The sequence below is a fragment of the Ranitomeya imitator genome, chromosome 3, assembly GCF_032444005.1.
Source record: "Ranitomeya imitator isolate aRanImi1 chromosome 3, aRanImi1.pri, whole genome shotgun sequence".
In the NCBI taxonomy this organism is placed as follows: Eukaryota; Metazoa; Chordata; class Amphibia; order Anura; family Dendrobatidae; genus Ranitomeya; species Ranitomeya imitator.
The window spans coordinates 821682468-821697513 of record NC_091284.1 but is presented as its reverse complement, the minus strand read 5'-3'; positions in this window follow the sequence as shown (position 1 = coordinate 821697513).

Sequence of the window (15046 nt, the reverse complement as noted above, 5' to 3'; positions counted from 1 at the left end):
TTTATGCTTGACAACCTTGTTCCCACATTATACCACCATAAGATAGAAAGGATAGCGACGTCTAATGGCTTTAGAGCAGCCACCTGGCATTGTGTCTGGTGATCTAAGACTTGTGTGCAGCTGGTTGTCCATGGAGAATCCAAACTTGAAGCTCCTGGCGAACAGTTCTGGTCTAATGTTAGCAATTTAGTGGTCAGTAGTGCTTACCGCAATAAATGTCCCCTTATTCAATATTCTTACTCCATTCTTCTGACCCAGAGCACCTAAACAGAGCATTCCCTCTCTCTGTGGGCTCTTCTTTGGGGAATAGGTGCCAGCTAACATAACAATTCTAAGAAAATATAAAGCTGCACTCTGAATTGTTTAGAATGGTACATCTAGGAAATTGAAACTGCATTACTGCCCTAGAACATTGGTTAAGTGCTATATAACGTACATGTCAAATTTTGAAAAATTAATATGCAAAATTTGCTATAGGGAAATTTACAGTAAAAAGAAGGTACTTAGCACACAGATTGGCCAATGTATATGAGCCTAACTGCAATGTCAATGCGTACCTTATAGTTGGGTCCCTGTCCTGATAAGACACCTCTCCGGGACTAAAAAGCCTACAATATATGGGGCAGGAAGGGACCAGCTAGTTAAAACCCCCTGAATCTGCTGGAATTGGACGTGGGAGTGCATGTCACATGAGCTTGCTACAAACAGAAAAAGACTGACCAGCACATCCCTACTAGTGTGAATAGGTGCCAGCTAAGGCTTCTTTCACACTTCAGTTGTTTGGCGTCAGTCTGCTCCGACATCGTGACGGATCGACGGATCTGTCAAAATTGTTGAGAAAACGGATGCGTAAAAAAACCGGATCCGTTAGAACCGTTGCGACCATTTTTTCATCCGTTGGAACCGTTTTTTGACGGATCCGTTTTTTTAAAAACCGAGAATCTCAATGTGATTGGCTAATACAAAATACTGGGAAACTACTGGGAAACTATATATACAGTGTATTTACACCACATCTTTGAAAGGCTGTAGAGAAAGTGGCAGAGATGGAAGGAGTACTGGCGAATATTGTGAAGATATGTGTGGATTTCACTTTTGAGGCTAATCGGTTTGCAGTCATCGTTCGGGCAGGGTCTGGCAGGGTCTGTCTTGCTGGCTGGCACTGTGCTCTCTCTCTGCTTCTTCTCTGCTTGATGGCACATTGAGGAATGAAGCCCACCTGTCCTGTTTATATAGTTTTGGGGTTGTCTGGGAAAAGTATCTACTTTTTGGAGCATGCTCAATTGAAAAAGCGGATTGGGGCGACAGATCCGCCAAATGACGGTTCGCGACGGATCCGTCGCCCATAGGCGGCCATTCTAGGAAATGGCGGACGCGACGGATCCTTCGCGAACTGCCATTTCGGCGCAGACAAAAAGCGTTATGATGTCTGTCAATGTCTAGAAGACGTCCGCCAAATTTCGACGAATTCGTCACATGGCGAATGGAACGGACGACCATCCACCACAATCCGTCGCTAATGCAAGTCTATGGGAAAATAGCGGATCCGCCAAAAAAAAATGGTGGATCTGCTATTTGACGAAAACGACGGATTCAAACTGACGCCAAAAGACTGAAGTGTGAAAGAGGCCTAACATAACAATTTTAAGAAAATATGCAGCTGCACTCTGAATTGTCATGTTAGCTGGCACCTACAGTATTCACACTAGTAGGGATGTGCTGGTCAGTCTTTTTCTGTTTGTAGCAAACTCATGTGACATGTGCACTCCCAAGCATGCAACAAAGAGAGTTCAACTACTCTCCGTCCTTCTATATAGAGCCCCATCAGGCAGTATACCATTCCTCTAGACCCTTATATAACCAAATCCTGCAGTACATAACTTCTTTCGGCCTCCCTATATACAGTCTCATCCTGTAATATGTCACTAGTCTCAGTCCCTCTATACACAGCCACATCCTGCCATATATCTCTCCTTTAAGCCTCTCTATATATAGCCCCATCCTGCAGTGTACCTCTCTTTTCCGTCGCACTATGCACAGCCCTATTCTGAAGTATATCTCACCTTTAAGCCCTCAATATGCAGCCACATTCTCCAGTATATATATATCCTTTAAGGCTTAAGCCACTCTGTAAAAGCACCATCCTATAGCATAGCTCTCTTTTCAGACCTTCTATACACAGCCCTATCCTGCAGTACATCACTCCTTTCATCCCATTCTATACACAGCCCTATCCTGCAGTACATCACTCCTTTCATCCCATTCTATACACAGCCCCATCCTGCAGTTTGTCACTCTTCTCAGCCCCTCTATTTATAGACCCTCCTGCAGTGTATTACTTCATTAAGACCTTCTACAAAGAGCCCCATCCAAAAGTATATCTCACCCTTCTATATACAGCCCAATTTTGCAGTATATCTCTCTGTTCCATCCCTCCAAATACAGCCCTATCCTGCAGTATATCACTGTTTTCAGTCCCTTTATACAGGGGACTATCCTGCTGAATATCTTTCCCTTTAGCCCCCGTTTTTACAGCCCTATTCTGAAGTATATCTCTTTTCTTAGACCCTCTATACACAGCCCTATCCTGCAGTACATCACTTCTTTAAGCCCCTCAATATACAGCTCCATCTTGCAGTTTTTCATGCCTCTCAGCCCCTTATCTACAGCCCCAACCTGTTGTATATCCATCCATACAGCCCCATTCTACAGTATATATTAGCTATACCCCTTCCATGGCCATTATAGCGTATGATGCTCCTAAAAATACTCCACCCAGACTCACAGAATATTATATTCACAAAGTGAATCCACCCAATTTCACTACATTGTCCCCCCCCACACACACACACACACAATATGATGAGGCATGACACACCCATAGCATGATGCCCCTAAAGCGTCACCCACATAATGATGCACCACACTGCCCCAATGAAATATAATACCCCACGCCATGATGCCCCCAAAGTGTCCACTCTCGCAATATGATGTCCTCAGAGCTGCCATATACACACAGTATGCTAGCCCCTCAGTATGATAGCCCCACTGAGATTGATAACCCCATAGTCTCCCACTCAGTATAAAGGCCACCACGGTCCCTTACTTAGTATGATGGCCACCATTCAGTATGACAGCCCCCATTCAGTATGACGGCCCCCCCCTCAGTGTGACGGTCCCCACAGACCACCACTTTGTATGATGGCCCCAACAGCCCCTCACTCAATATGATGACCTCCACAGCACCCCACTCAGAATGATGGCCCTTATCATGATTAAGGAAGCTTAGTCTCCAGTAAACGCGTTGCGATTCACACCCATATGGTCTGAGCTGAAGTTTGTATCATCTATGTTAAAGTTTGTGAATAAAGAAACGTTTTTCACGGATTCGGTGGAGCTGGACATCTTTCTTCTTTTACGCCTGTTTCCCACCACTCGACTGGACCGTCATCTTGTACGACCTGGTTAGGTGACTGTCCCGACACAGTGGTCCCACAGTTTCGCCCGACGCCACAGCGCATCTCTTCAGCCAGGGTTCAGGATTACATAACTGCAATCGTGAAAAGAAACAATATTTCTTCTCCGATGTTTCCAGTGTTTATGGACGTTAATCTGCACCATCTGCTCCCATTTTGCTTGCGACGGTCTTTGATGTGCAGCTAGATCACGGAAACATTCCTGATCTGGAAGAGGATCCGGACCAAATTTCATCTCTTATTTTCACAACGGTCAATTATTAGCTGAATTTATTTAGTAAAAGTCGTAGTGACAACATAGGAAGCGATCAGTATATACAAGGCGAGAAATAGACACAAGGTATCGCACTGCACCGTACGCCAAACCCCCAGCAGGGGAAGAAATGAAGGATTAACGGGTAAACATCTGGGCGCCAAATGCAGAAACATTGTCTCCTCCTATATCTGCAATATTCGCTACATATATAGAGGCAAAAGTTCTTCTTCATGTCACAAAGCGCCACTATCTGTACTGTAGATTTCTTTATTCTTCCTTTTCTAGAACAGTAAGTAACGATCTGTCGGCCATATTTTTTCAACACGGAGTGAATTTCTCCGTCGCCCATTCACGGGCATACTCTTTTAAACTTCCTGACAACTAATCACAATTAACAAAAAAAAAATGTTCCTCTTAGGGTGGTTTCACACTTGCGTTTTTGTCTGCAGCGTTTTTTGCACAAAAAAACGCATGCGTTTTTTTTCCTATATTTAACATTGAAAACGCATGCATTTTTTTTTTATGTGTTTGGTCGCGTTTTCAATCGCATGCGTTTTTTTACTGCATGCGTTCATTTTCAAAAATGCAACTTGTAGTATTTTTGAGAGGCGTTTTTTGGACACAAAAAAACGCATGCGTTTTCATGTGTTTTTTTGGGGTAAAAAAACACATTGGAGTCAATGGGAACGCATGCGTTTTTTTGTGAATGCGTTTGCATGCGTTAAAAACGCATGCATTTTAAAAAACAAACAAACATAAAAACACAATGATAAACCACCCAACACCATAAAATTGATAAAGGGATCCTACACCTAACCCTAACCCTACCCCTACCCCTAGCTGTCACACATTTATCTGCATGCGTTTAAAAAACACAAACACATGAAAAAACGCATGTAAACGCGTCAAAACGCCGCGTTTTTTTCACCACATGCAAAAACGCATGCGTTTTTTCACCATGCGTTGTTTTTTTTTAAAAACGCATGCGTTTTGAAACGCAAGTGTGAAACCAGCCTTAGTGTCACTTGGTGTTGCTACTTTTACACCAAAAAAATGGAACTTTGCTTAATGCAAAGACACTTTAGCAGGAACAGTTATTTAATACCTTCTATCCTAGAAGTTTAGTTCAGTGGAGGAAACCCCCGTTGGCCTAGAAAAGGAACGGACACCAATATTCCTGGTGTTTTAGGACAGTAATTAGTATATGTCAGCATTTCTGGTGGTCTAGGGCTGCGAGAAGGTAATATCAGTAGACCTGGGAAGTGAAGAGTTAATGTACACATCTTTGGTGTTCTAGGGAAGTAATGTGTTAATGTAATTTTCCCTGGTGGTCTAGGGTACAGAAAGACTTTAAAATAGCTAACATAATCTACGGGTAAACGATACCCCCTATCTGCTGTGCCATTTACCTGCTAATTGCCATCCATTTGACATTGGATTGATTTTTATCAGTAACCAAGTATTTAATTGAGGCGGATGAAGGGGGGTCCCACGAACGAAAGACAATTTTAATCAATAGATCAGGGAATAATAATAATTTCCACAATTGGATGTGAATAAATAAAATGCTCCTGTGCTGAGATACTCTTATGCATGTGCCCCTGCTGTGTACTGTACTAGAGTGGGGGCTACTACTAGAAATGATCTAGGGGTCATCCTTGTTCTCATCTGCACATGGAAACACGAGAAGCAAAGGAATGAAACTGAAAGGGAGAAGATACAGATTAGAGATTAGAAAAAACTTTTTGACAGTGAGGCTGTGTGTACACGTTGCGGTTTTTTCGCGGTTTTTCCGATAAAAACGCTATAAAACCGCAAAAAAACCCGCATACAATAAGCATCCCATCATTTAGAATTAATTCCGCATGTTTTGTGCACATGATGCGTTATTTTGAAGACTTTGAAGAGTTGGGGAAGAAAGTAAAGGAACTGGATGCACAGGTAGTTTTTCTTCTATCCTTCCAGTAGACGGGCATGGCACCAGGAGATGGAACAGGATCCTTGATGCAAACAACTGGCTAAGACGATGGTGCAGACAACAAGGATTTGGATTCCTGGACCACGGTGTGAATTACTGGTATGATGGACTCCTCGCCAGAGACGGACTACACCTCAACAAACCTGGGAAACACACATTCGCCAGAAGACTCGCTACACTCATCAGGAGGGCGTTAAACTAGAAGAAGAGGGGACGGGAAGAAAAACATTAGACTCGAACAAAGACGACCCAGGAAAACATACTCAGAAGGGAGGTAAGAACATTTCTAAAACAATCCACAGTGAGGAGATTGGAACAAAACAAAATCCTCTAAACTGCATGCTCGCAAACGCCAGAAGCCTGACAAACAAGATGGAAGAACTAGAAGCAGAAATATCTACAGGTAACTTTGACATAGTGGGAATAACCGAGACATGGTTAGATGAAAGCTATGACTGGGCAGTTAACTTACAGGGTTACAGTCTGTTTAGAAAGGATCGTAAAAATCGGAGAGGAGGAGGGGTTTGTCTCTATGTAAAGTCTTGTCTAAAGTCCACTTTAAGGGAGGATATTAGCGAAGGAAATGAGGATGTCGAGTCCATATGGGTTGAAATTCATGGAGGGAAAAATGGTAACAAAATTCTCATTGGGGTCTGTTACAAACCCCCAAATATAACAGAAAGCATGGAAAGTCTACTTCTAAAGCAGATAGATGAAGCTGCAACCCATAATCAGGTCCTGGTTATGGGGGACTTTAACTACCCGGATATTAACTGGGAAACAGAAACCTGTGAAACCCATAAAGGCAACAGGTTTCTGCTAATAACCAAGAAAAATTATCTTTCACAATTGGTGCAGAATCCAACCAGAGGAGCAGCACTTTTAGACCTAATACTATCTAATAGACCTGACAGAATAACAAATCTGCAGGTGGTTGGGCATTTAGGAAATAGCGACCACAATATTGTGCAGTTTCACCTGTCTTTCACTAGGGGGACTGTCAGGGAGTCACAAAAACATTGAACTTTAGGAAGGCAAAGTTTGACCAGCTTAGAGATGCCCTTAATCTGGTAGACTGGGACAATATCCTCAGAAATGAGAATACAGATAATAAATGGGAAATGTTTAAGAACATCCTAAATAGCCAGTGTAAGCGGTTTATACCTTGTGGGAATAAAAGGACTAGAAATAGGAAAAACCCAATGTGGCTAAACAAAGAAGTAAGACAGGCAATTAACAGTAAAAAGAAAGCATTTGCACTACTAAAGCAGGATGGCACCATTGAAGCTCTAAAAAACTATAGGGAGAAAAATACTTTATCTAAAAAACTAATTAAAGCTGCCAAAAAGGAAACAGAGAAGCACATTGCTAAGGAGAGTAAAACTAATCCCAAACTGTTCTTCAACTATATCAATAGTAAAAGAATAAAAACTGAAAATGTAGGCCCCTTAAAAAATAGTGAGGAAAGAATGGTTGTAGATGACGAGGAAAAAGCTAACATATTAAACACCTTCTTCTCCACGGTATTCACGGTGGAAAATGAAATGCTAGGTGAAATCCCAAGAAACAATGAAAACCATATATTAAGGGTCACCAATCTAACCCAAGAAGAGGTGCGAAACCGGCTAAATAAGATTAAAATAGATAAATCTCCGGGTCCGGATGGCATACACCCACGAGTACTAAGAGAACTAAGTAATGTAATAGATAAACCATTATTTCTTATTTTTAGTGACTCTATAGCGACAGGGTCTGTTCCGCAGGACTGGCGCATAGCAAATGTGGTGCCAATATTCAAAAAGGGCTCTAAAAGTGAACCTGGAAATTATAGGCCAGTAAGTCTAACCTCTATTGTTGGTAAAATATTTGAAGGGTTTCTGAGGGATGTTATTCTGGATTATCTCAATGAGAATAACTGTTTAACTCCATATCAGCATGGGTTTATGAGAAATCGCTCCTGTCAAACCAATCTAATCAGTTTTTATGAAGAGGTAAGCTATAGACTGGACCACGGTGAGTCATTGGACGTGGTATATCTCGATTTTTCCAAAGCGTTTGATACCGTGCCGCACAAGAGGTTGGTACACAAAATGAGAATGCTTGGTCTGGGGGAAAATGTGTGTAAATGGGTTAGTAACTGGCTTAGTGATAGAAAGCAGAGGGTGGTTATAAATGGTATAGTCTCTAACTGGGTCGCTGTGACCAGTGGGGTACCGCAGGGGTCAGTATTGGGACCTGTTCTCTTCAACATATTCATTAATGATCTGGTAGAAGGTTTACACAGTAAAATATCGATATTTGCAGATGATACAAAACTATGTAAAGCAGTTAATACAAGAGAAGATAGTATTCTGCTACAGATGGATCTGGATAAGTTGGAAACTTGGGCTGAAAGGTGGCAGATGAGGTTTAACAATGATAAATGTAAGGTTATACACATGGGAAGAGGGAATCAATATCACCATTACACACTGAACGGGAAACCACTGGGTAAATCTGACAGGGAGAAGGACTTGGGGATCCTAGTTAATGATAAACTTACCTGGAGCAGCCAGTGCCAGGCAGCAGCTGCCAAGGCAAACAGGATCATGGGGTGCATTAAAAGAGGTCTGGATACACATGATGAGAGCATTATACTGCCTCTGTACAAATCCCTAGTTAGACCGCACATGGAGTACTGTGTCCAGTTTTGGGCACCGGTGCTCAGGAAGGATATAATGGAACTAAAGAGAGTACAAAGGAGGGCAACAAAATTAATAAAGGGGATGGGAGAACTACAATACCCAGATAGATTAGCGAAATTAGGATTATTTAGTCTAGAAAAAAGACGACTGAGGGGCGATCTAATAACCATGTATAAGTATATAAGGGGACAATACAAATATCTCGCTGAGGATCTGTTTATACCAAGGAAGGTGACGGGCACAAGGGGGCATTCTTTGCGTCTGGAGGAGAGAAGGTTTTTCCACCAACATAGAAGAGGATTCTTTACTGTTAGGGCAGTGAGAATCTGGAATTGCTTGCCTGAGGAGGTGGTGATGGCGAACTCAGTCGAGGGGTTCAAGAGAGGCCTGGATGTCTTCCTGGAGCAGAACAATATTGTATCATACAATTATTAGGTTCTGTAGAAGGACGTAGATCTGGGTAATTATTATGATGGAATATAGGCTGAACTGGATGGACAAATGTCTTTTTTCGGCCTTACTAACTATGTTACTATGTTACTATGTTACTATGTATTTTCCGCGAAAAAAACGCATCGCGGCAAAAAACGCAGCATGTTCATTAATTTTCCGTTTTTTTTGTGGATTTCCCACTCCAAAATGCATTGGGAAGTGTCTGGAAATAACCGCGGCAAAACCGCAGCAAAAACGCACGCGGTTTTCTTGCGGATTTCTTGCAGAAAATGTCCGGAAGTCTCAGGAATTTTCTGCAAGAAATCCTGAACGTGTGCACATAGCCTGAGTGTGATCAATGAGTGGAACAGGCTGCCATGAGAGGTGGTGAGTTCTCCTTCAATGGAAGTCTTCACACAGAGGCTGGACGGACATCTGTCTGAGATGGTTTAGTGAATCCTGCACTGAGCACAGGGTTGGACGCTGTGACCCTGGAAGTCCCTTCCAACTCTAACATTTTAGGATTCTATGATTCTACTAAGGGGCCATAATAGACTGGGGAATTCTACTAAGGGGCCGTAATAGACTGGGGACTAATACTAAGGGGCCATAATAGACCGGGGACTACTACTAAGGGACCATAATAGACTGGGGAATTCTACTAAGGGGCCATAATAGAGTGGGGAATTCTACTAAGGGGCCATAATAGAGTGGGGAATTCTACTAAGGGGCCGTAATAGACCGAGGACTACTACTAAGGGGCCATAATAGACCGGGGACTACTACTAAGGGGCTATAATAGACCGAGGACTACTACTAAGGGGCTATAATAGACTGGGGAATTCTACTAAGGGGCCATAATAGACCAAGGACTACTACTAAGGGGCTATAATAGACCGAGGACTACTACTAAGGGGCTATAATAGACTGGGGAATTCTACTAAGGGGCTGTAATAGAGTGGGGACTACTACTAAGGGGCCATAATAGACCGGGGACTACTACTAAGGGGCCATAATAGACTGGGGAATTCTACTAAGGGGCCATAATAGACCAAGGACTACTACTAAGGGGCCATAATAGACCGAGGACTACTACTAAGGGGCCATAATAGACCGAGGACTACTACTAAGGGGCTATAATAGACTGGAGACTACTACTAAGGGGCCATAATAAACTGGGGACTACTACTAAGGGGCCATAATAGACTGGGGACTACTACTAAGGGGCTATAATAGACTGGGGAATTCTACTAAGGGGCCATAATAAACTGGGGACTACTACTAAGGGGCCATAATAGACTGGGGAATTCTACTAAGGGGCCATAATAGACTGGGGACTACTACTAAGGGGCCATAATAGACTGGGGACTACTACTAAGGGGCTATAATAGACTGGGGACTACTACTAAGGGGCCATAATAGACTGGGGACTACTACTAAGGGGCCATAATATACTGGGGAATTCTACTAAGGGGCCATAATAGACTGGGGACTACTACTAAGGGGCCATAATAGACTGGGGACTACTACTAAGGGGCCATAATAGACTGGGGACTACTACTAAGGGGCCATAATAGACTGGGGACTACTACTAAGGGGCCATAATAGACTGGGGACTACTACTTAGGGGCCATAATAGACTGGGGAATTCTACCAAGGGGCCATAATAGACTGGGGAATTCTACTAAGGGGCCATAATAGACTGGGGACTACTACTAAGGGGCCATAATAGACTGGGGACTACTACTAAGGGGCCATAATAGACTGGGGACTACTACTAAGGGGCCATAATAGAATAGACTGGGGACTACTGCTAAGGGGCCATAATAGACTGGGGACTACTACTAAGGGGCCATAATAGACTGGGGACTACTGCTAAGGGGCCATAATAGACTGGGGAATTCTACTAAGGGGCCATAATAGTCTGGGGAATTCTACTAAGGGGCCATAATAGAATGGGGACTACTACTAAGGGGCCATAATAGACTGGGGACTACTACTAAGGGGCCATAATAGACTGGGGACTACTACTAATGGGCCATAATAGACTGTGGAATTCTACTAAGGGGCCATAATAGACTGGGGAATTCTACTAAGGGGCCATAATAGACTGGGGACTACTACTAAGGGGCCGTAATAAACTGGGGACTACTACTACAAGGTTATTAGAGGACTGGGGGGTCTGCAATACCAAGATAGGTTATTACACTTGGGGCTATTTAGTTTGGAAAAACGAAGACTAAGGGGTGATCTCATTTTAATGTATAAATATATGAGGGGACAGTACAAAGACCTTTCTGATGATCTTTTTAATCATAGACCTGAAACAGGGACAAGGGGGCATCCTCTGCGGTTGGAGGAAAAAAGGTTTAAGCATAATAACAGACACGGATTCTTTACTGTAAGAGCAGTGAGACTATGGAACTCTCTGCCGTGTGATGTTGTAATGAGTGATTCATTACTTAAATTTAAGAGGGGACTGGATACCTTTCTGGAAAAGTATAATGTTACAGGGTATATACACTAGATTCCTTGATAGGGCGTTGATCCAGGGAACTAGTCTGATTGCCGTATGTGGAGTCGGGAAGGAATTTTTTTCCCCAATGTGGAGCTTACTTTTTGCACATGGGGTTTTTTTGCCTTCCTCTGGATCAACATGTTAGGGCATGTTAGGTTAGGCTATGGGTTGAACTAGATGGACATATAGTCTTCCTTCAACCTTAATAACTATGTAACTATGTAACTAATGGGCCATAATAGACTGGGGACTACTGCTAAAGGGCCATAATAGACTGAGGAATTCTACTAAGGGGCCATAATAGACTGGGGAATTCTACTAAGGGGCCATAATAGACTGGGGACTACTACTAAGGGGCCATAATAGACTGGGGACTACTACTAAGGGGCCATAATAGACTGGGGACTACTACTAAGGGGCCATAATAGACTGGGGACTACTACTTAGGGGCCATAATAGACTGGAGAATTCTACCAAGGGGCCATAATAGACTGGGGACTACTAATAAGGGGCCATAATAGACTGGGGACTACTACTAAGGGGCCATAATAGACTGGGGACTACTACTAAGGGGCCATAATAGAATAGACTGGGGACTACTGCTAAGGGGCCATAATAGACTGGGGACTACTACTAAGGGGCCATAATAAACTGGGGAATTCTACTAAGGGGCCATAATAGACTGGGGAATTCTACTAAGGGGCCATAATAGACTGGGGACTACTACTAAGGGGCCATAATAGACTGGGGACTACTACTAAGGGGCCATAATAGACTGGGGACTACTACTAATGGGCCATAATAGACTGGGGACTACTACTAAGGGGCCATAATAGACTGGGGACTACTACTAATGGGCCATAATAGACTGGGGAATTCTACTAAGGGGCCATAATAGACTGTGGAATTCTACTAAGGGGCCATAATAGACTGGGGAATTCTACTAAGGGGCCATAATAGACTGTGGAATTCTACTAAGGGGCCATAATAGACTGGGGAATTCTACTAAGGGGCCATAATAGACTGGGGACTACTACTAAGGGGCCGTAATAAACTGGGGACTACTACTAATGGGCCATAATAGACTGGGGAATTCTACTAAGGGGCCATAATAGACTGGGGACTTCTACTAAGGGGGCCATAATAGACTGGGGGCTACTACTAAGGGGGCCATAATAGCATGGGGGCTATTAAAGGGGACTGTCATAATAGTATGGAGGATCATATAACGTAGTGCCATCATATAACGTAGTGGCTACTGAGTAGGCCCTCACACATAACGGGGGTTACCAAGTGGGCCCACACACATAGTGTGGGTTACTAAGGGGCCATGATACAGTGTGTGAGCTACTAAGAGGGACCATCATACAGCATTGGGACTACTAAAGTGACCATGATACAGTTTTGGGATTACTAAGGAGTACTCCTACAGTGAGGGGGCTACTAATGGGGACCTCCTACAAAGTTGGAGCCATCAGAGTGAGGTGTTTAAGAGGACTAAAATATAATGTGGAGGACCATTATACAGCTTGGAGTCTACTAAAGGGGTCATAATACAGTGTTGGGGCTACTAAGGGGGACATCATATGGAGGGGGCTACTAATGGGGTCATCTTACAGAGTTGGGGCTTCTAGTGGGGCCATCAGAGAGAGGTTTATTAAGGGGGCCATCTTACAGAGTCTTGGCTACTAAAGGGACCGATATACTGTGTGGACTACTGTGGGGGCCGTCATACAGTGTGGGGGCCACAGTGGGGATATTGTACAGTATGTAAGCAATAAAGCAGTGTGGGGGCTACTAAGAGACTGTCATACAGTGTGGGGACTACTGTGCTGCGCTGTTATTGTACCACACAGCAGGTGCAGTAATAGGGACAAATACGGCAGCAGCGGCTCAGTATTGGGGTAACAGGTGCAGTAATAGGGACACATACAGCAGCAGCGGCTCAGTATTGGGGTAACAGGTGCAGTAATACGGACACATATGGCAGCAGCGGCTCAGTATTGGGGTATCAGGTGGAGTAATAGGGACAAATACGGCAGCAGAGGCTCAGTATTGGGGTATCAGGTGGAGTAATAGGGACACATACAGCAGCAGCGGCTCAGTATTGGGATATCAGGTGCAGTAATAAGGACACATACGGCAGCAGCGGCTCAGTATTGGGGTATCAGGTGCAGTAATAGGGACACATACGGCAGCAGCGGCTCAGTATTGGGGTATCAGGTGCAGTAATAGGGACACATACAGCAGCAGCAGCTCAGTATTGGGGTATCAGGTGCAGTAATAGGGACATGTACGGCAGCAGCGGCTCAGTATTGGGGTATCAGGTGCAGTAATAGGGACACATACAGCAGCAGCGGCTCAGTGTTCGGGTATCAGGGGCAGTAATAGGGGCACATACGGCAGCAGCGGCTCAGTATTGGGGTGTCAGGTGCAGTAATAAGGACACATACGGCAGCAGAGGCTCAGTATTGGGGTATCAGGTGCAGTAATAGGGACACATACAGCAGCAGCGGCTCAGTTGGGGTATCAGGGGCAGTAATAGGGGCACATACGGCAGCAGCGGCTCAGTATTGGGGTATCAGGTGCAGTAATAGGGAAACATACAGCAGCAGCGGCTCAGTATTGGGGTGTCAGGTGCAGTAATAAGGACACATACGGCAGCAGAGGCTCAGTATTGGGGTATCAGGTGCAGTAATAGGGACACATACAGCAGCAGCGGCTCAGTTGGGGTATCAGGGGCAGTAATAGGGGCACATACGGCAGCAGCGGCTCAGTATTGGGGTATCAGGTGCAGTAATAGGGACACATACAGCAGCAGCGGCTCAGTATTGGGATATCAGGTGCAGTAATATGGACACATACGGCAGCAGCGGCTCAGTATTGGGGTATCAGGTGCAGTAATAGGGACACATACGGCAGCAGCGGCTCAGTATTGGGGTATTAGGTGCAGTAATAGGGACACATACGGCAGCAGCGGCTCAGTATTGGGATATCAGGTGCAGTAATAGGGACACATACGGCAGCAGCGGCTCAGTATTGGGATATCAGGTGCTGTAATAGGGACACATACGGCAGCAGCGGCTCAGTATTGGGGTATCGGGTGCAGTAATAGGGACACATACGGCAGCAGTGGCTCAGTATCGGGGTATCAGGGGCAGTAATAGGGACACATACGGCAGCAGCGGCTCAGTATTGGGGTATCAGGGGCAGTAATAGGGACACATATGGCAGCAGCGGCTCAGTATTGGGGTATCAGGTGCAGTAATAGGGACACATACGGCAGCAGTGGCTCAGTATTGGGGTATCAGGTGCAGTAATAGGGACACATACGGCAGCAGCGGCTCAGTATTGGGATATCAGGTGCAGTAATAGGGACACATACGGCAGCAGCGGCTCAGTATTGGGGTATCAGGTGCAGTAATAGGGACACATACGGCAGCAGCGGCTCAGTATTGGGATATCAGGTGCAGTAATAGGGACACATACGGCAGCAGCGGCTCAGTATTGGGGTATCAGGGGCAGTAATAGGGACACATACGGCAGCAGCGGCTCAGTATTGGGATATCAGGTGCAGTAATAGGGACACATACGGCAGCAGCGGCTCAGTATTGGGATATCAGGTGCAGTAATAGGGACACATACGGCAGCAGCGGCTCAGTATTGGGGTATCAGGGGCAGTAATAGGGACACATACGGCAG